The sequence below is a fragment of the Nothobranchius furzeri genome, chromosome 2 (genome assembly GCF_043380555.1).
Source record: "Nothobranchius furzeri strain GRZ-AD chromosome 2, NfurGRZ-RIMD1, whole genome shotgun sequence".
NCBI classification, from domain to species: Eukaryota; Metazoa; Chordata; class Actinopteri; order Cyprinodontiformes; family Nothobranchiidae; genus Nothobranchius; species Nothobranchius furzeri.
The window spans coordinates 56563702-56585134 of record NC_091742.1 but is presented as its reverse complement, the minus strand read 5'-3'; the positions used below and the strand labels follow the sequence as shown (position 1 = coordinate 56585134).

The following is a 21433-nucleotide window of genomic DNA, read 5'->3' as shown; positions in this document are numbered from 1 at the left end:
TGCAGTTTAACACGGCCATCAATGAGTCCATCCTCACCTCCTCCATCGCTGTGTGGTACGCTGGAGCCACAGTGAGGGACAAACATAGACTGCAGCGCATTGTGCGCTCTGCTGAGAAGGTGATTGGCTGCAGCCTTCCATCTCTCCAGGACCTGTACATCTCCAGGACTCGGGGGCGTGCAGGTCGGATAGCAGCTGACCCTTCTCACCCGGTCACGGACTTTTTGAGCCGCTTCCCTCAGGCAGGAGGTTACGGTCCATCCGGACCAGAACCTCCCACCACAAGAACAGTTTCTTTCCATCTGCCGTTGGACTCGTGAACAGCTTATAAACACAAAACCATGCTGGTCTTCTGTACTCATCATATCGTCACATTATCGGCCGTGTTACCATTACCTGCCTTTTTTATAGCTGAAAGTTTTATTCTATTTTTATTCTTATTGTGTGTTCATGTTATATGTAGCACATTAGAACCAAAGCAAGTTCCTAGTTTGTGAATTGTTTGTTCACTGACAATGACAATAAACCTTTTCTGATTCTGATTTTAGCTAATGTGTTATTACATTAAGTTTTGAGTATCACCGAAATGTGACAAAACCATTCACATTTGGTCCTACATGAGGTACTTATTCCTAGATCCTGCTTTTATGAGCTCAACAACATGGAATACCATGGCCTCTGGATGTTTGATACTTGGTCTTATTCAAATATCGGTCATCTTTTTTGAAGGTAATTTACATTAATTAGAAAATAAATAAAGTACCCTACTAGCCGTGGTACTAAATTCCATCACATGAACACATGAAAGCAGCAAAACAAAAGCACTGTGCATAGCTATTCAAACATCCACACACATGCACAAGGGTACACAGGGTATCCAGCTCAAACAGGAATGTGCTCAGTGGAACACTTTGAACCATACAGCATCATTAGCGTGCTAGGTTGCCAGAGGCTATGGGAAAGGGCTACCGCACACAGCTCAGGCAGCTCACAGTGTCTTCTTCAAAAGCCCATGAGGTTCATTATAAAAACAAGAGCTCCAGTAGCCAGCACATTGTGAACCAGAGGAAAGTTATCATGGCCGTGATTCAACACCCTTATCCTTCACTCAAAAGCGTCTTATTCTTCCTTTTTCTTCCGTAGGCCCAATTCACAAACTCCAAAGGAAATTCTCAAGGCATTTTGTCATTAACTCAAAAGAAAGGATGCTACTGGAAATAATCAGAATTGACACAGTGTTTTAAATTGGTATTTGCCCTCTAGCAGAGTGCGGAGGCTAATTTGTACACAGAGACTGACACTGAGGTGAATATTATTGCAGACAACTGCAAATATCTGCACTACAAAACAGTCCTCTGGCATCTGTGTGCTTTGGGTCCCCGTCTATTCATGCCGCTAGCTCGCTCCAACACACGGATGATATTACAGAGAAATATCATTATCTAAAGGCGTCTGCTGACCTTGACGGCTCATAAAGTACAGTTTCGCACGTCTCGTCTTCCCAGCAGGAGAACAGAGCGGTGAGAACAAACACGTCGCCTAATCCATGCTGAAGTCAGCGCTCTCAAGAGATGAAACGCAAAAGCAAAGTTTCCCCCTAAATCTGTTACCCATCCCGCCCTCCCTCTCTCCTTCTACTTCTCTTCTTTCTCTCCTCACACGTTTCCTACCCATCTCAAGAACGGTGTCACTTTCACTACTCTCATGGAAAAGTGTTGTCAGCGCTTGTCTCAAAGTGCTGAGAAATTTCAGAAAGTCTCTCCAAGTAACCCTGCACTTGTCAGGCCTAAGTGGTACATATCCGGTACATTGCAGCCTCGGAAAGTTGAAAAACTACCACTGTTGGGATTTCTGCTGAATTTGCAGTGTCCAATGTCCAAAAAGTGAGAGTCAATGCAATAATGGCTGCTTGTGGACAGAAATAGAATTAGTCAATGAATGTAGTGGTATGGTTTCTGCCTGGTTTAATGGAAGGTGTGGAGTGACATGAACACACGTTTTAGTTTTTAAAACAGTACACATCCTTTAAATACTTTCTTAACTTTTCATAAATCACATCCAATGGTTTATCAACTACTTTGCAAACAGGAACAGGCTAAAAAAAAGGTATTGCCCTTGGTCCACTTTTAATGATAATACTTGAGTCTCCACCTGTTGCTGGGAGATCTGCTGTATTGACAAAAATTCCCATAAGCAAGAAAAATGTCATGTCATTACCAGTTTAAATGCTTGTGTGTCCAAGTAGTTTTATTTAGCAGTCATGAGAAGCTAACTCTAAGTATCTTGGGTATGCAGAGAGCAGACCCAACACCTGGTTCTGGTCAGCTACAAGCCTTTGAAAATCAAACTGACCAAATGAACATACTGTAAGTCCAACTTATTGTATGGGGCTATCCCAGTCCAAGAAGATAAGTGTTTGTGCTATCTGCAGTTATCATCCTCTTCTTCTGCAGATACAATGTGGCTTTATTAGAGCAGGTACCTCACTGTGTAATGATTATTACTGATTATTAAATGTTTGAGCATTTTCCAACTTGTACGTTGGAAGTCATGTCTAACGGAATGATCCTCAGCAAATGCCAAATCCTGAATGGACTTGCATTGTGAATCAGATTATGTCATCATTTTGAAATTGAGCATACATGTAGCACTCCTAAATATTTTTTTATCGCATTGGGGAACCAATAATTAATTGCTAATTACTTACTAATTTCATAAGAATTTAGCAGCCTACTTAGCTAATGTTGGAACAGTGGATTAATAGGTAGAGTTTACATTAAAGTAAGAATAAACCAAATGATTAAAGTGACAGTGTGTATTTTTCCTAGCGATGGGGGCAGTAGGTACCTAAATTGTTGCAAGCAAGCAGTATTTTTGTGTTGGAGTAAGACCTTACCAACGGCTGCCCATTAGGGTCAAAAAGTCCTGGGAGTGCAAACTTTAGCAAAATGAAAAGCACATCAGACTCCCTTTCATCAGTGACAAGTGGAGGTAAATGCGTAAAACAACAAAATTTAAAAATGAAGAAAGTTTTGTAACACCTGATTTTTATGGTTATATGTTATGAAGCCACCAACATTTTTCAACAACTGGGCATCATTCCATTCATTTTCAAGAACATTTTGATGGATATTTCCAGAGATTAATGGTTAAAAACTACTGTAACGGAATTGAAGTGATGTAACTATCTAGAGTGGTATTTTAATACACTAAGTAGATCACTTTTTATAATCAGAAGAATAGGTTGTTTTTATCATCAGGGAGTTCATTTAAACACTCTGTATTGACATTGTCTCTTTAAACAAAGTTTTTTTGAATGGTTATGAAGATGACCTTACCTGTTGCAGATATTTAGATATTTGCATAAAAACTGAATTTTGAACTTTGAATTTTTTTCTTATGATTTTGCTGCAAAAAACAACATAACCTTTAAAGCATATCTGAGCCACGGCTCCTCCTTGGTAAAGAGCGAAAAAAAGGATCCTCTCAACTCATGGCTTAGCAACTAAACTCAGCTCCCCCAGGACCTCAGATCTGCCCCAACTCTAGTGTTGTTTAAATCAAAACGTAAAACCCTAATGGACTCATCAGCCTTTGAATGAATTGTTTCTTATGCTGCTTCGTCTCCACTGTAATCTGTGATGTAATTACCCAACCTTAATTTTGTCTTTTCTTTTTAGCTCTAAATTATAATTTTATCTGTGTACATTTTTAATTTGTGTTCTTGTGTTTGTTGCGACATTTAATGCTAATTGTAAAGCATATTGAATTGCCCCTGTGTTTGAAATGTGCTACATAAATAAAGCTGCCTTGCCCTTGCCTTGCCTTAAGACTGACCACATTAACCATTCAGAACCAACGACCGTGGGCTGGCCAAAAAGAGATTGACAAACAGAATTTCCTCAACTTGTATTCCGAATGCGGAGTCTGACACTGGATGTCACGGCTCCACCTGGCCTGTGCATCTGCTGTCACCTTTGGGGAACGAGCTGAAGTGTCGATCAGCCAAACTGTCGTCAGGCCACAGAACAGTTCCGCCCTGCCAACTCTAAATCACTGCCAGAACAATTTTATATGCAAGCATCTTCTTCCTTTCTCCACCCACTTCCCCTCCATCCCCCACACCACCTGTCCCACATCCACTTAGGTCCAGTGTGAAATTTTTCACTTTTGTCACCGAGACGAGGGACTACAAGTGTGTATCCATTGTGCGGGAATAGCCAGAGACTTGTGTGGTCTTTGGGCCTGCTGGACCTCGTATATCCCCCCACCAGTCACCCGGTTGCAGCGCTGAAGTGGGGCCATCTGTTGAGTGTCTGTGCGTCTGCCTTCCCATCCCATCCCACACAAGGACCTCTCGCTATGGCACAAGTTCATCTAGAGTACAAACCAAATGGAACACATCTTGTCTTAGACAGATGGACAGCCTTGGTCCAAAAATTGGGTTACGAATTAATACTACTACGTGATTTGGCTGAAAAGAAGCAGGTTATGAACATATTTTTAATTTTTATTCTGCACCATTAATAGAACAATTAAAAGAACAAATCTAAACATGACCTTTTTAAAATTTGGTCACCGATCTTATCCCATAACTGGGCACTTTATCTAGGAAAATTGCCTCATGAAAGGTGGAGAAAGGTTGGAGGATGGACGACTTTCTAAATATTTATGTCAAAATTACTATGGTGCTGCCCATAGATGCCACCCTCTAGGGTTCTGTAACCCCCCAAGGCACTATGCAACACATCTAGATCAGTTGGTCTACTTCTAACAGCATGTGGTACTAAATCACTACATTAGTGCTGCAGATACTGAGGAGGAACAGTGCTATTTGGTGAAACTTTAACCTTATTTTTGTGTTTCAGGCATAAATGTGCTGAAAATTGAAACAGGCCTGAAGTGCAAATTGTTTTCATGTGAAATCTGAACATAAAACAAAGTAATTAGACTTAAATGTTTCCAGTGATTTAATGATACTGATAAAATAAATAAAATAAAAAACAGTGAAAAATTTTCCATAACATGCATCTTTTCATTGACACACACTCACACACATATGTATATATATATATATATATATATATATATATATATATATATATATATGTGTGTGTGTGTGTGTGTGTGTGTGTGTGTGTGTATACACACACACATATGTGTATATATATATATATATATATATATATATATATATATATATATATATATATATATATATATACACACACACATACACACACACACACACACACACACACACATATATATATATATATATATATATATATATATATACACACACACACACACACACACACACATATATATATATATATATATATATATATATATATATATATATATATATATATATATATATATATATATCAGAATCAGAAAAAGGTTTATTGCCATTGTCAGTGAACAAACAATTCACAAACTAGGAACTTGCTTCGGTACTAATGTGCTACATATAACATGAATAATATAATTAAAAATAGAATAAAGTAGAATAAAATATAATAAACTAGCAGAAAACTTTGCTATAAAAATGGCAGGTAATGGTAACATGGCCGATAACGTGATGTTATGTCAAGTACAGAAGACGAGCATGGTTGTGTATTTATAATCTGTTCACAAGTCTGACGGCAGATGGAAAGAAGCTGTTCTTGTGGCGGGAGGTTCTGGTCTGGATGGACCGTAACCTCCTGCCTGAGGGAAGTGGCTCAAAAAGTCTGTGACCTGGGTGAGAAGGGTCAGCTGCTATCCGACCTGCACACCCCGAGTTCTGGAGATGTACAGGTCCTGGAGAGATGGAAGGCTGCAGCCAATCACCTTCTCAGCAGAGCGCACAATGCGCTGCAGTCTATGTTTGTCCCTCACTGTGGCTCCAGCGTACCACACAGCGATGGAGGAGGTGAGGATGGACTCAATGATGGCCGTGTAAAACTGCACCATCTTCTGGGCCGGCAGCTTGGCCTTTTTCAACTGCCGCAGAAAGTACATCCTCTGCTGGGCCTTGTTGATCAGGGAGCTGATGGATGGCTCCCACCTAAGGTCATGTGTGATGATGGTTCCGAGGAAGCGGAAGGAGTCCACAGTGGTCACTGGAGAGTCAGTCAGGACGAGGGGGAGAGATGGGGCTGTGACTTTCCTGAAGTCCACAATCATCTCCACTGTCTTCTGAGCATTGAGCTCCAGATTGTTGCTGCTGCACCAGTACACCAGCCGTTCCACCTCCCTCCTGTAGGCGGACTCGTCACCGTCAGAGATGAGCCCGATGAGGGTGGTGTTGTCTGCAAACTTGATCAGTTTAACGGAGTCATGGCTCGAGGTGCAGCAGTTTGTGTACAGGGAGAAGATATATATATATATATATATATATATATATATATATATATATATATATATATATATATATATATACATAGATATATACACACACACATATATGTATGTGTATATATATATATATATATATATATATACATAGATATATACACACACACATATATGTATATATATTTTTTTTTTTTTTTTGTGGTAAACAGCACAAACCCTATAAGAAAATGTGCATTTTATAATTCATTCCATTTCCCAATTCCACAAGATAATTGTGAATCTTTTACACAATTCTATGGTTGGTGTGTTTTGAATCCCTTCTTTGTGTTGCATCAAATCTTCATTTTTTTGGTCTAATTTAACCTAAAATAAAGCCAGCGTTTCAGTTAAATAAAAATATGCTGGTTGGTGCATGTACAGTATTTTGAATACATCAGTATGCATCTTCGTTTTGTTTGTTCTGTTTTTTATCCGGTCTAATTTTTTGTGGATCTTCATCACCCACAGAGCAAATAAAGTTTGGCTGTACATTTGCTGACGTATTTCAGTGTCCACTGCTGCCTTTGTCAGAACAAGCGCTGATATTGGTGGTGTCACGTCTGGTAATCTACGGGCATCAGAGGATGATTTTGCCCTCTGCTGCTCGTGCCTTCTCTGTTGATGACCATGTCCTATGAGTGGTCCAGCATTTATACTCCTTTGTCCTTTGTTCATGGTCCTTGGTCCATGTCTCCTTATCTCAATCGCCTCTTTGATCCAGTTGCTCCGGTTGCTCTGATGAAGGCGACTGGACACTATCTATGATGAAGAGAAATCAGCAGATGCATGAAAAATTAGATGGCTGATACTCTGAGATGGATAAACATCTTGTGATAATTTAAAATGAAGCAAACAGGCATGAACAGTGAGGAACATTTACATTAATTTCGTCCTATTGGGGAAGGGAACTGATCAGCATGTTGCTGTCGTGCCTACTCAATATTAAAAGTTTCTGATCCTTACTTGACAGAAACATCAAATAGTTTTCTGCAAAATATTCTCAGAGCCCATCAAACGAATCCACTGACATTTTCCATTAGCAACTAAACTGTTGTATGGCTTTTACACAAACAGTCCAAAAACACATCAGAAGGTTAAACCCACACCGATGTATATTCTCTCCACTGAAACGTGGTACTTAAAGCGGCAATCCCCTTAAACACCCAGTCTAATTAGAAAACATCATTATACAAAAGAAAAGGCTACATGTTTTCTTTTTCAAGCATGCCTCAGTACATTTCTGCATTCTGAGCATTACAATGTGCACACATATAATCCTCTTTTCATCAGCTAGCAAGGTCACTCCCCTGTCTAAAAATAATTCCCCTGTACTTTCCTCCAAATCACTTTCTGTGAAATAGTAATTTGTGTTTTTTTCTGAAATCAAGCTTATGATTATTCTGAAAATAAATATGTAGAATGGTGGGTGAGTGCATGACATGACTGCAAATAGCTCAATAATAGAAGACTTGTTTGATTATCCACTGGTAAAAGGGTTGAATACTAAAAGTTTACACGAATGAAGTAGATTCAAGGAAGGTGTGGTAATAACATTATAAGTTGTGGTTTTGACACAAAAGCTTCCAAAACATTCATAGCGTATGCACAGTATTGGTAGAGGATACCGTTTTGAATGAAAAAGGTATAAAAAATTAGGGATGCAACAATACCGATACTGGTATCGGTATCTGTACAGATGCCAGTATCGGTATTGGTAAAAGTTAACCAATGCCAGGAACCGATACCAGTGCAGTAGCTTGAAAGTGGCTTCACTGTAATTTGTCATTTCTGTTCACCTAATATTTTAGTTTTGTGATATATTCATACATTTTACTTTTTATCTACCTCACAGTCTTTTTCTGTTGAAAGCAGAGAAGAAAATAAAACCTGTATTCCAATTCATAGCATTTTTTTGTGTGTTAGAAGAATTGGTAATTTGTATCGGCGAGTACTCAGATCTGAGTAACGGTATTGTATGGGTTTGGAAAAATGTTGTATCGTTGCATCCCTATAAAAATTCTGAACACACATTCAACAAGCTGTTTGTTTGACTTTTCCTTTCTGATGGTTACTTGTTTGTTCTATCTAAGCTCATTGTCAGCTCGACCCCGGCTCTCCAATGGATGCGTCAGCATCACATAACATAAAAGCCGCAAGTTTCCTGTGGGCTCAGTGACGTGTCACTTCTCACCGGGAGCAGTTCCAATGTAAGTTTGCAGTGAAAGCATTCCATGCAGCTGGTTTCATGAGGTCAAAATCACCAGAGAATTCAAGACCATGCATGATTTCAGCACTTCTCGCAATAACAAACAAGGAGAAAGATGGCAGCATGTATTCAAGAAGGCCTGTGGTTTATTTTCTGCTCTGTTTGCCTCACCTACAAAGGCACCACATGTAATAGTGGCGGGACTCGATTAAAAACAGTTATTTAATGACCGTATTTTCCGAAGTATAAGTTGCTCTGGAGTATAAGTCGCACCAGCCATAAAATGTATAATGAAGAAGAAAAAAACATATAAGTCGCACTGGACTATAAGTCACATTTTGGAGGGAAATTTTATTATTTTTCTTACAAAATCTGAGACCAAGCATTTCACACTGCAAGACAAGTACCGGTAACAATAACAGAATAAAAATTCAGGGCACAGCAGCGTGCCACGGTCTCCAGCAGAGGATGGCAGTGTTTCAAACCCTCCCAGCGGGTGGGGAGAGCACCCACAACACCCCGCCACAGGCTGCAGCAGGTGATGACGGTGCTTGAAACTCTACCAGTGGGGCAGAGGAGCTGAAACCTGGTCCGGAGCTCGCCCGCAGCAGCACGGTATACATACTTTGGTATATAAGTCGCATGACCAGCAAGACTATGAAAAAAAGTGTGACTTATAGTCCGGAATATTCAGTAATTAGAAACTTTGTAATTAATTAATCTTGTTTAATCACATTTTAATCATTCAAGACAATTTGTTACCAAGGAATTTCATTTAAATCAAAAAGAATGCCAATGAAGCATAGATGACATAACCACACTTTAATGTGTATATTTCTTTAACCACAAAGTCTGTGTGATTACTTTGATCTCATTATAACGGTTATAGGTCACTACATGTGTTACTGATGAAGTGTAAATGGACATGGAACACTGTAAATGTGTACTGAACAGAACACTAGGTGGCAGCAGAGCACTGCCAATATACGGTAAATCCTCTAATACAGGCCCGGGCCTGTATTTGACTCAAGCTCATCAAGCTCCAGGCCTTTATTGGAAGGAGGACCAGAATTAGAGGCAGGCCTCTATTTCTATTTGAGCAAAATGAACTAATGGTTCGCTGGAGTTTTTGACAATTAAAATTGCGCCCACATTTTCAAAGTTAAACACATTTCTTTTAACAACGGTAGTTTCTGCTTCAGCCCTCTCCCCCCTCCCCCTGTGCAGCGGCCGCAAACTCAATGATGCGCCTGCAGCCTCTCGGAGTTCCTGCCGCTCTAAACATTAAAATAATTATTTGATTTTCTGTTCCTTACTTCTGATTACCCTCAATGGTGTCTGTTTGTTGCAACCACCAGGTACAAAAACGAACTTGTTTTTATTTGACTGTTTTTCTGTCCTGCCTGTTTATTATCTTCCTGCATCTCCTCTCAATCCTAAAGAAAAACTGCTACCTGGGTTCATATATATTCACCTTATGAGTTACCTTTGAACTGCAGTTCTAAAAGATCTACCGACCGCAAAAACAGCGGATTGCACGCAGGCCACATCAGTTACGTCACCGAGGACAAAACAGGTGATGCGCCCCGATTCACAGCAGCGAAACGCATCAGGCACAAATAAAAGAATAAAAGACAGAAAACATAAAAGGAAATGAGCCGACATGAACGATCGCGTGTTAAATTTGTTTTTGAGGTGGCGACACCTGATTTGATAATGTTACTGTGGCCGTGCTCAGGACGCAGATGTCTGGAGCGCGTCAACAATCAGAGCTTTGCATGCGCAAGCTGGTTAAGGTTAGGATGGGGGTGAGGGGAATGTTAAATTGCAAGAGGGTAAAGGTCACAATTTGGCTAAATGTCCGTTTTACGGCGGGTGTCAGTACCGACGCTGTGGCACAGCGCGTTGCCTCCCGACGCGCAGGAGCTTGTCACCTGCTGACAGCAGGCTGCTGTCTTTTCCGAGGACTGCATCTTGCCGGTCATTATCACGTGACAGCGACTAGTCGATGACAGGCATAAAAAGTCACTATAGAGCAGTGAAGTCGACTAGTGACTAGTTCATACAACCCCTGCTATTGCTCCCCAGAGTGTTCTGCAGCATAATCAGCACGTTCTCTTTGAACTTGATATCAAATTTTCGCCTCCTCTTCGTCTCCGCACGGTTAAAGTTACCCTCGCGGTCTATCACTGGCAAATCAAAAGTGAGACGGATGACACAGCCGCCCCCCCGTACTTGCTTGTTATCACATTCCACGCGGCCACAATAAAAAAAAAACGGCCATTATTCACCTCCGCCGACTCAGACACCGGCCAAAATATGATACCCGGCCATTAATTAAATACAGGGCAATATTAGAGGATTTACGGTATGTTGAGATGTAGTGTAGCGTTCAGGGAACGTTCTGCTGAGGGTTATAAGATTTTTAACACGTTAATGTTTTCTAATTACGTTCTCATAATTAACACTACGTTTGACACTGCTCCTGTATCTGAATACCCGTCTGGCCTTATCTGAACTGCTGAACTTGACATGTTCTAGAAGTGTAACACTGAAGAATGAAGCTCAAAGTGTGAATTTTGCAGAGCGACACAACACTACGCTTCTGAGGTGCGTATAAAATGCACTGCTTCACGGTTGGTGGAAACACACACCCATCCTCTAAAACGATGACTAATTCCTGCGCACTACGCTTTGGGCATCATCACACAACCCCATTGGAAAGGCCAGATAAATACAGTAGTTTGTGGGTCAGACAGATGTGTGTTGATGATTACCTTTTACTTGAAAATAAAATATTCCTCAATCATGACACAATAATCTCCTGCAATTAACACTAAAAATAATCAATAAAATAAACAGGAAAATAATGACCAGGGGAGAGTACCTAAATCCCTAGGGGTGCCGATAGTTATGTTTTTAATTAGTGGAAACACACTGCTGATGTTACTTACCTTTAACTCTCTTCTTTTTCTTACTCAGAAATCTCCTGTTTCAACTCAAAGCAACACAATTAATTTCAGGCTTTTTGTTAATCTTGTTCAATTTCATATCCATCTCCGGGGAGATAGATAGATGTTACAGTCTTCAGTTCTTTGCCTCATTACATTTCCCTGCTATATCTGTGCAGTGCTCTAGCTAATGCTTATTTATATCACCTGATTTGGTCTACAATGGATGTAATGAAGATGAAAATGCATGCTTGAGTGGAGAAATTTACAAAAAAGACCTGCACCACAGTGGAACGCCTTTAGGCAGTAACACCCCCAACCCCCCCCCCAAAGAAAATAAAACTTAGGGGATTTTTCAATCCCTCCAGGAAAATACAATTTTACAAACATGCTGTAAATACGTCTTTATTTCACCCCCATGGAAGTACAAAAGTCTTCTGAGTTGAAGAGAATTTCAGAAGAGACTGTGTTAGACTTTCCTTTATGTAAATTATATACCGTAATTTCCGGACTATAGAGCACACCTCAATATAAGCCGCACGGGGCTAAAAGCCGCAGATATCTACTGAATTGAAAATGTAGTTTAACTGAACGTCACTGAACTGATTAGTATCAAACAAAACAGAAAAGTTATTGATTAGTTTATTCATCATCCTCCTGCGCACTGAAACCCTTGTAGTCATCTTCTTCAGTGTCGGAGTTGAACAGCCTCAGAAGAGCTTAGTCACATACCTTTTCTGTGGCGATGTCAGTGTCGCTGTCCGTGTTGCTGTCATCATCCTGGGGTGAAGCTGGGAAAACAAGCAGTGCCGTTTTACTGTGAAAAAATCCTCCTGGGCGCTTGCCTTAGCACTCCTTTAACCATTCCTTCATTAGACTTTCCAGCATCCATCCTTACTGGTTGACTAAAGCCACACCGCATGGTTCAAAGCGTGGGGAAAAGTAGCGGCTTATAGTCCGTAAAATACGGTAAATACACACACACACACACACACACACACACACACACACACACACACACACACACACACACACACACCATCTTAGAATAAGCCATTTATGTTTCATCATGTATCATAATTTTTAATTATTTTCATGTTTTATAAACATCAGCTCTATTTTTCTCCTTTTATATCTATCAGTAGCTTTGTAGATGTCTTCAGTAAAACAATTGTCCAAAAGCATCATTTTAGGAATACTGTTTTTTCCCCCTCATTTCCTGTAAAGTTCCTTTTTTTGGAAGAGAAAAAGTTCTTGCCTGACAGCAAAAGCATGGAAATATAACTTCTAGACACCAACTGTTGAAACAATTCTTCTCAAATCTGATTTGATTATTTTTGGCTCTATATGTAGGCGAAAAAAAAAAAAGCAAAACGTCCAAATGTGCAAGAGATCCTTTAACCCCTCAAATAGCTGGTCAGCTGCTTGTCTGATGTAGGACAGTCTATGTGTTCAATTCATTTCAATTCAAGTTTAGTTTTATAGCACCAAATCCTGACAAGAGCCGTCTCAAGGCACTTCACATAGTAAACATTCCAGTACAGGTCAGTTCATTAAGCCAATCAGAAAAAAGTTTCCTATAAAAGAATGTTGCTGTTGTATGTTATTAAAGTGTGATGAACTTTAGTTTTTTAAAAGTCTTCTAATTGAAAACTCTTTCATTTCATTAATTTACAATAACCTTTCTCATTCTTGTTACTCCAAACAAATGAAAAATGCATACAAAAAACTCAACAAGTTTTCAATGCATCTTAGTGAGGAGATGAAAGAGTTAAAATGATATGGTTCTGATGACTTCAACACCCACACATCTAAAATAATCATGCACCATTCTGCCAAGAAATACTTTACATGTAGGAACCATGGTGACTTGACTCTTAATGGTTTGTGCCTGTGAGTCATGGTTGTTCTTTAAGATGAGTTTCCCATTATATGTACTGCATTATCACCCCACCCCCAACCCCCCCAAAATAAATAAAAAAATTAATGAATAATATCACACTACATTTAGAATAAGAACTGTCAAATGGTACTATTGCATTTCTGCTGTATTCCCCATTAAAATTCCGTATGACCTTGAAGTCTGTGAAACATTGTGCAACAATGCAATTATGCTGAAAATATACTGCACGCGTTTACTGCTTTTTACTCTGTGTACTGTGAAAGAAGAAAAGGTAAGAACAAATGCAGCCGGAGCCCAAGCCCCTTCAAGTCTACCTATTAAGCTTGATGAATCGAAACTGAAATGACTGGAATCCCTGCAGCAAGCGTATAAATACGTTTTTCTCAGAGGGACAACAACGGAATGGGTTGGAGATGTATTGACAAGCTTAGGAATACAGAGGTGAGGTGGGATTTTCTTGGGAAGGCAGATTTCTCACCTTCTGTGTTAGTAAATTCTGTCACATCAAGAGATAGTAGATGGAGTAATTTCACAAAAGAAGCAGCAAATGAAGTATTTACATTGTTTATTTGATTTAATCATAGTTGGATTTAATTATTTAATGTGGAGTTGGTGAAAAATGTCCTCTTCAGACTTACCACATATTGGGGGAAGTAGACCTAAATCATAGAAGTACCATTAAACACCAAAACCATCACTTGTAGCCAGAAGGGAATTTTGAAAAACTATACAAGCATTTATGGTCTGACATTTAAGAAGGAAATCAGTGCTGTCTAGAATTTAACAACAAGTTACTTTTTTGACATGGAGTTTGGTGTGTTGTAACTTTTATAAAAATCAGTATTTTCACATCACAGCTAAGCTTCAGACGGCAGGTTTTGAAGTGTTACTATTTGGACATTACTATTTGGAGTTATCTCTTCCCAACTGGATAACGGCAACGCAACTCTACCGCTGACTCTGTTCTAAAACGTTGATGTTTGATCTCCACAGATAACTCAAGCCTGGAGCAGTCGCTGTGTGGTGGAGTTGCTAATGCTAACAGTTAGCTTCTGAAAATCAAGACGTCCTCTGCTGTTTCCTGGACTCTAAACCACAAACATCCTTCCCCGTTGTGAGTCAAGATGGGTGAGTCCATGAATGTTAAGTGACAGTGACGTAGATCTGTTTATTTTTTTATCACCATCATCATCATTATTAATAAAAGCACCTTACAGACACATGTAATGCCACCAAGGTGCTGAACAGGAGTAAAATAAGAAAACAAATCAAAACAAGAAATGCATATAAAACCAAATTAAAAGTCACAAAATATAAGAAGATTAAAATAACAGCAACTAACACACATAATTAAAAGCCAGATTATAAAAATGGGTCTTCAGCGCTTTCTTCAAAAACCTCTACTGACGCGGAGAGCCGCACTGATAATGGAAGATCATTCCATAATTCCGGGCTCGCTACCGAACACCCAATCTCCTCTAGTTTTAAGCCTAGTCACAGGGACCAAAAGCATGTGATGATTCTCTGAGCGAGCGAGCGACTAGGTACATATGGCTGCAACAAGTCAGACAAGTATTCTGGCGCCAACCCATTCAATGCTTTATAAACCAATAAAAGAATTTTAAAATCCACTCTAAAAGTGACCGGTAACCAGTGCAGAGCTGGGTGGCAGGATGGGTGTCACATGTTCATATTTCCTCTTTCATTCTAGGAGTCTTTTCTATCAGAAGCTAATGCTGGAGACTATTTTCATGTTCAGCCTGCATGAAAAACACTGAGTGACCGATTATTATCAGATGTAATAATTAAATAAAATGTTCTATAAACTATAAAATGGAGATCAGTTTCCAGTCACATACAGTAAATCGCAGCATTTTACCAAATTAGAGCCATTGCTGGGGAGTTTCCTCCTCCTCTCCTCAAGGGACTCCAAGACACACAAAACAATATATACCATTGCTAACTCTTACAATTTCATTTCCATGATTTTGCTAAAGGGCCCAACTGCGAAGAGATGGTAACTGTGTATGAATGTCAAAATAAAAATACCCCTGTTTTGGAGAGAAACCTAGTAACTCATTCTTACCATGTGCATGGCTAGTTTAAGTGATAAGCTGAGGAAGATTCCATCCCATTACAGGTTTAATTAATTAATTAACTTCATATAAGACCAATTAATGGAGCATATTAAACTCTTTTGTGGAGGCATTTCTACCTTTGAGTCAGGTAATGAGTTTGTGGACCTCTGCCACCAGCTGTTAGTCTCTTGTCTACAAAAGACTTTTGTAAGACTTCCCAAGGTAATCCGACTTAGTTAAAATGCAGGAGACTTTGATTATGGAGAACAAAAAAGGGAAAGGGACAGGTGGGGGTGGGGGAGGAGTTGAGTGTGGAGGGTAGGGGCAGTATTGTTGCATGGTTCCCCTTCAATTAGATTTAGCTGTAATTGAACCCCCGGGGAGGCGCTGATCGTCACAATAAAGTGCGGCGTTACTTCAAACCGGATTTAGTGGTAACATGATCCTCCACCGCTCTAGGTGAGACATTTAATTAAGTCCCATTGCTTTTGCATAGCAGCCATATAACTGAATTAGCAGTGGAGAGACCCACCAGGCGATGCATTCACTCCCCTCATTCGGCATTATCACATACGGTGCTATCTTACTCTGCCGAGCATTTACCACAATGGGATTTGAAAGCATCTTTGTGCGAGGGAAGGGCAAAAGCATAATTACACAGAAACTTTTAAAACACCACCAATGTCTGCAGATCTTGCAACAACGTCTATGTACATCTCAGTTTGTCTTTAATAACCAGCCAAGTGTGTTGTCTCCCTTTTCTATAGTGTCTAACCTTTTATTGAAGTTTACCAAGATTTATTCTTGCAGTAATGAGGGGGCATGTTTGGTTGGAGTGGTTGCGTCGGTGTAAATGTGTTTGTGCTAGAAATCAGGGCTCACTCGATATCACTCTTGGCCTCCTTTTCCTCATTACTACCAGACAAACAAATGCTCCACATCTCCCTGGAACACTGGCCAAGGCAAAGGACCCCAGGACAGTCTGTTGGAGCGTCGCTCTGAGCTTGGTATTTACAGGCACACACTACCTCACTGCACACCAACATGCAATTACTAAGGAGACACTAGTGTAACTGGAGAGTATGGGAGCAAGGGTTCAACGGCAGTAGCTTATAAGAGTCACAGAAAGTAAAAAAGAGCAGACTTTTCTTAAGAAAGTTTTTGAACGTTGAGATTTGTCTTTCAGAAAGACAGTTGAGCCACATCAGCATGGTATTTTCATCACTTGGATGTTAAAATATATCCCCGTTGAGCGATGTTTCTGTTAACTATTATTATCAGTGGTAGTCTTCTTGTGTCCTTCCGCCTGAAGACATACATTTTAGATATTTAGTCATTCCAATTTGGTCACAGCTGAGACATTTGGTCTGACTAGCTGTTTGCCCCTTTTTGTTGGTCTATAAATTATCTCAGCTTTCAAAAATCCCAAACCTTGATACACAATTTTTTAAAAGCCTTCCACACTTTGTCCCTGAGAGTACTTTTTACTAACCCAACACCATGTTTAAATTCAAACCTCAATGGGCACTAAACAAAACCATTAGAAATCCTTGTGCAAATTTCTATAACTTTTTCCTATTTTTCCAAAGATTAAAAAAATATGCACTGTTCATTTTTGGGTGGCACTGGACAGCATCTGTCATAGTAGCCCTGAGGCTGAGGAGTGAATGTGCAGGGTCAATAGATCTAAACTGACCTGAATCTCATAGGCCATCTTTGGCATGCTGCTGCAAGAGAATGATGGAGAAGAGGTAGGGATGAGATTGCATTCTCTTTTTTTCAGGCCAGGTTTCTCTATCCATCTTTCTCATAGAAACACAGGACCACTAGAATATAATATTATAGAAGGTAGACTCTCTTTATGCATTAATACATTTAAAGTGCTTGAAATCTGCTAGCCAACAATATTTGCCTTGCCTTTCTTAGCTTTGCAGAATATTTGCGCAAAGCTATTTTCCATTAAGACCCAGTCATAGGCTAAGTAATCTTTTGAGAGCAAGCTTGTGCACGGCCATCTGGGGGTGAAGCTTTGCAGCCATTGAGATCCCCACCATTCATTCCCCTTTTAGAAGAGTCAAAGCTCTAGAAATCGCCAGACCAGTGGGAAAATCTTGCCAAACAGAAGGTGATCCTCATTGGGTCACAAATGTACTGAGTCCCTTAGGTACCAAATGCCTTTTTGTCAATTTCCAAGGGAAACATCCACATTGTTGCATGGATCTGGTTGGTTTTAACACTTTAATCACTGGTTAGTTAGCACAGTATCCACAGCTGCCAATACAGACAATGCAGATCTTCAAATATCATCTATCCAAAAATTAGACTGTAAAGTTTGTCAATAAAAATGGTCTTGAAGATTAGGAGACAGCGTTATTCCTTACAGGGCTGTTTCTGGTGTTATGTATTTGAATAAAAGTTCATGAGTGAGGGAAAGATGGAGCAGATTGGTGCTGCGTCTACAGTGATGCGGGCGTTGTACCGGTCTATCATGGTGAAGAGAGAGCTGAGCTGGAAGGTAAAGCTCTTGATTTACCGGCCAATCTCCATTCTAACCCTCACCTGTGGTCATGAGCTTTGGGTAGTGACCAAAAGAATGAGATTGCGGTTACAAGCGGCCAAAATCAGTTTCCTCCGCAGAGTGGATTGGCTCTCTCTTAGAGATAGGGTGAGAAGCTCAGTCATCTGGGAGGGGCTCAGAGTAGACCTGCTGCTCCTACACATCGAGAGGAGCCAGTTGAGGTGGCTCGGGCATCTGGTTAGGATGCCTCCTTGGTGTATTTTTCTGGGCACATCCAACTGGGAGAAGACCTAAATGGAGATTTAGGACAAGCTGGAGGGACCGTGTCCAGAGAACGACTTAGGATTCCACCAGAGGAGCTGACCAAAATAGCTGGGAAGAGAGAGGTCTGGGCATCCCTGCTTAGGCTGCTGCCCTGCAACCTAACCCTAGATAAGCGGCCAAAAATGGATGAATAGATGGATCTTAGACATGACGAAATGTTAAGTACTGTTAATTCTGGTAACCTCTGTTAGAACTCAGTGAGAAGGGAGGGGCTGGGGGGTGTCATACCTCTGATGACCTTCTTTATAACTCAAAATGTGCAGGGCTGGGGAGACTGGATCATTTTTCTAGCTCCCCCTGGGTCTGTCAGATCAGTTCTTTTGGGGAGACCATCAGCCTTTCTGGGAGACCAGGCTCCCCCAAGCATCCCCGTAATTAAGTAACTTTGCAGAACTTTACTTCTAAATGTCTGCACTTCGTTTAAATACAAAATAATATGTTTAATCATCCAAGATGAGAAAGAATATTAGTTGACCTTCAAGATAACAGCTATTAGAAGTCAGAGTGCTGTTAATTTATAGAGATGCACTTTAGCTTTTAAGTCACACTAACTTTGTTTACTCCTGTTGCCAGGCACGCAGCATGTGAGCCTACATATCTACTAAAAAAAGACTTTCAGCAGCTCAAAATGAGGCTGATAAGGGCACCAAGTCTGAACATTGTTGTGAATGTGTCAAGAACACGGAGGCTGAAAAGCATCCATGCAGCTGCATAGCCAGACAATAACTCTCAGCCTAATTGTAGCAAGCAGAAGCTTTTCACATTTCAATGGTGAAAGGGTTGTGCTTTCACCAAGTAATGTCCAAATGACAGCTAATGATGACTACGGCGATACAAAAAAGGAGTAACTGGAATTTTACTAAAACAACCCGATCCAGACACTTCCACACAAACACGCATGTTATATTTTTCTCCTTTCAACATCTCAACTGGAGGGTACATGTTCAAATTCTCTTTGACGTTCCTAGCAGTCGATCCATACCTTCAAGAAAAGTGGCAACAATTACTCTTGAGTGTTACAATTGAATAACATTCCTGTTTTAAAGACATATACCCATTAGCTGTATATGCCATTGTCTTTCTATAATGGACCCTGTCTAGACTGATTTAGGAACGCTCAGACAGATAAGAGGAGAACCACTCCAGAGCAGATCCCGATAGGCCTACCCAGTCTCTCAGCTTCTCCAGTAGCAGGTGATGGTCAATAGTGTCAAAGGCTGCAGTCAGGTCCAGCAGGACCAGAACAGAACAGTCCCCTGCATCACTGTGAGTCATAAGGTCATTAGAGACCCTAAGAAGAGCTGTTTCAGTAGAATGAGCTCTACGAAAACCTGACTGGAAACTATCATAGATGTTATGTTCATCAAGAGCAGCTGTGAGTTGTTTAGCCCCAACATTTTTTGGAGATCTTGGAGATGAACGGAAGTTTAGAGATGGGTCTGAAGCTGCTATGGAGAGAGGGGTCGAGACTCGGTTTTTTAAGAAGCGGGTGGATTACAGCGTTCTTAAAGTAAGCAAGGACCTGACCAGAAACCAGAGAAGCATTAATTATAGAGAGCACGCTGGGACCGATGGACTGAAAAGCACTTTTAAACAAAGATGAGCATTTTGAAATAAGTGAAAATTTTCCTCTCTAGCAGGCTTTGATGTAGATCAAAACTTAACATTTTATTTTCCAATTTCTAATCAAACGCAGCATATTTAGAGTGTGGGCCCTAAAGGAATGAGAATCTTGCAAATGGTCAGTGGGAAGTTTAAGTTGGCTCACAGATAACATGACTCTTCTTTTATACACGCAACTTTGCTTTTGTATTTTCCAGGGCTACTAAACCATTGCGCCAAGGGCTGGTACCAGTTTTAGGATCATTTGGTACCAGGCTACAAAAGAATAAAAAGTTTCTGTCTATATATATATTTTACATGCATTTGGTCTGCAGATAATTTTATTTCAATAGTTATTATTGAGTAACAGTAGCAAATTGTAAAACAACTTGTGTATTATACAAAATGTGTATTCATTAACATTTGTGTTTTGAACTTTTCATGTTCAGATCTGAACATTTTCTTGGAAGATCAATCAGTTTCCTTTGTTTATAAAATTAAACTGTAAAATATCCCATTCATTTATGTAGAGAGGGTGGAATTAAAACATTATACTGCAGCCACCCACTAGGGGGCGTTTTGTTTTTGGTTGGTTTTAACTTTCAGTCTGTGTTCTTGTCGCTACTGTTCCGGATTCAACAGAGCCAAAGATTTGTAAATAAGAGTAACGTCAACGTTTATAGAAAAGCTCCTAGCCAGAATGATGGAAGATTTGAAGAATACAGTCATGCATTCAATAAAAGCCTAACAAATCGCTTGAAACCCCACAGAAATATATCACACATAAGACAGTTAAAAACACAGATTTCATTTATTTTATTTCTCAGTATTTATTTCAGCAGAGTTACTTGTGAACAGTGTTTTTGTTTTTTGGTGACAGTAAATTTTCACAAAACATTAAATCTCGGTAATAGACCGCTGCCACCACATTTTTATTGTGTGGCGTGCTTGTGGGTATCACGTAAATGTGTGTAATCACAAGGTACATTGATTTGTTATGTTTAATGTGCCATTTTCATTTTCTCAGATGTGAGAAATAATTGGAATTTCTGTTCAGCTGCCATGCTAATAGCTTGCCTCGAGGCTAAAATCTCCCCAAAAATGGAGAAGAGAAAGGTAGAAAATAAAAATAAAAATCACGATTGAGGCTTGCAATTAAATGTGAGTATTGTTATGAGGTTTTTATTTGAGTCAGTGTACTTGAGTACATGCGTTCAAAATGATTAGGAAGTTGGTATTCCACACATTTCTACTGTCTAACTTCACATGAGAAGTTGGTTTAAGTGCTGCCTGCTAAAATATCAGCAGTTTTTAGTTTTCCATCGTAACTGGCATAGCTGTCAGGTTACTTTATTTTTGCATGAAGAAAATCCAACAGTTTACATGCATTAGGAAGTTAAAAGGGATAAAGAATGATGCAATCACCCGGGCATTCATTGGGGGCAAGGTTTTGTCTAGTGCCTTATA

The 21433-nt window shown here is 39.9% G+C and overlaps 1 long non-coding RNA gene across 3 annotated transcripts in view; it reads left to right on the top strand.

Annotated features, from left to right (window-relative positions):
- Window positions 1-21433, top strand: part of LOC139066388 (uncharacterized) — a 100076-nt gene that overhangs the window by 30915 nt on the left and 47728 nt on the right. For 2 of the 3 annotated variants that reach the window (XR_011519279.1, XR_011519281.1), the window contains exons 2-4: window positions 8475-8591; window positions 14438-14572; window positions 16445-16529. This is a non-coding gene — a long non-coding RNA (uncharacterized lncRNA). The remainder of the gene's footprint in view (window positions 1-8474; window positions 8592-14437; window positions 14573-16444; window positions 16530-21433) is intronic. The other variant, XR_011519280.1, reaches the window with a different exon arrangement.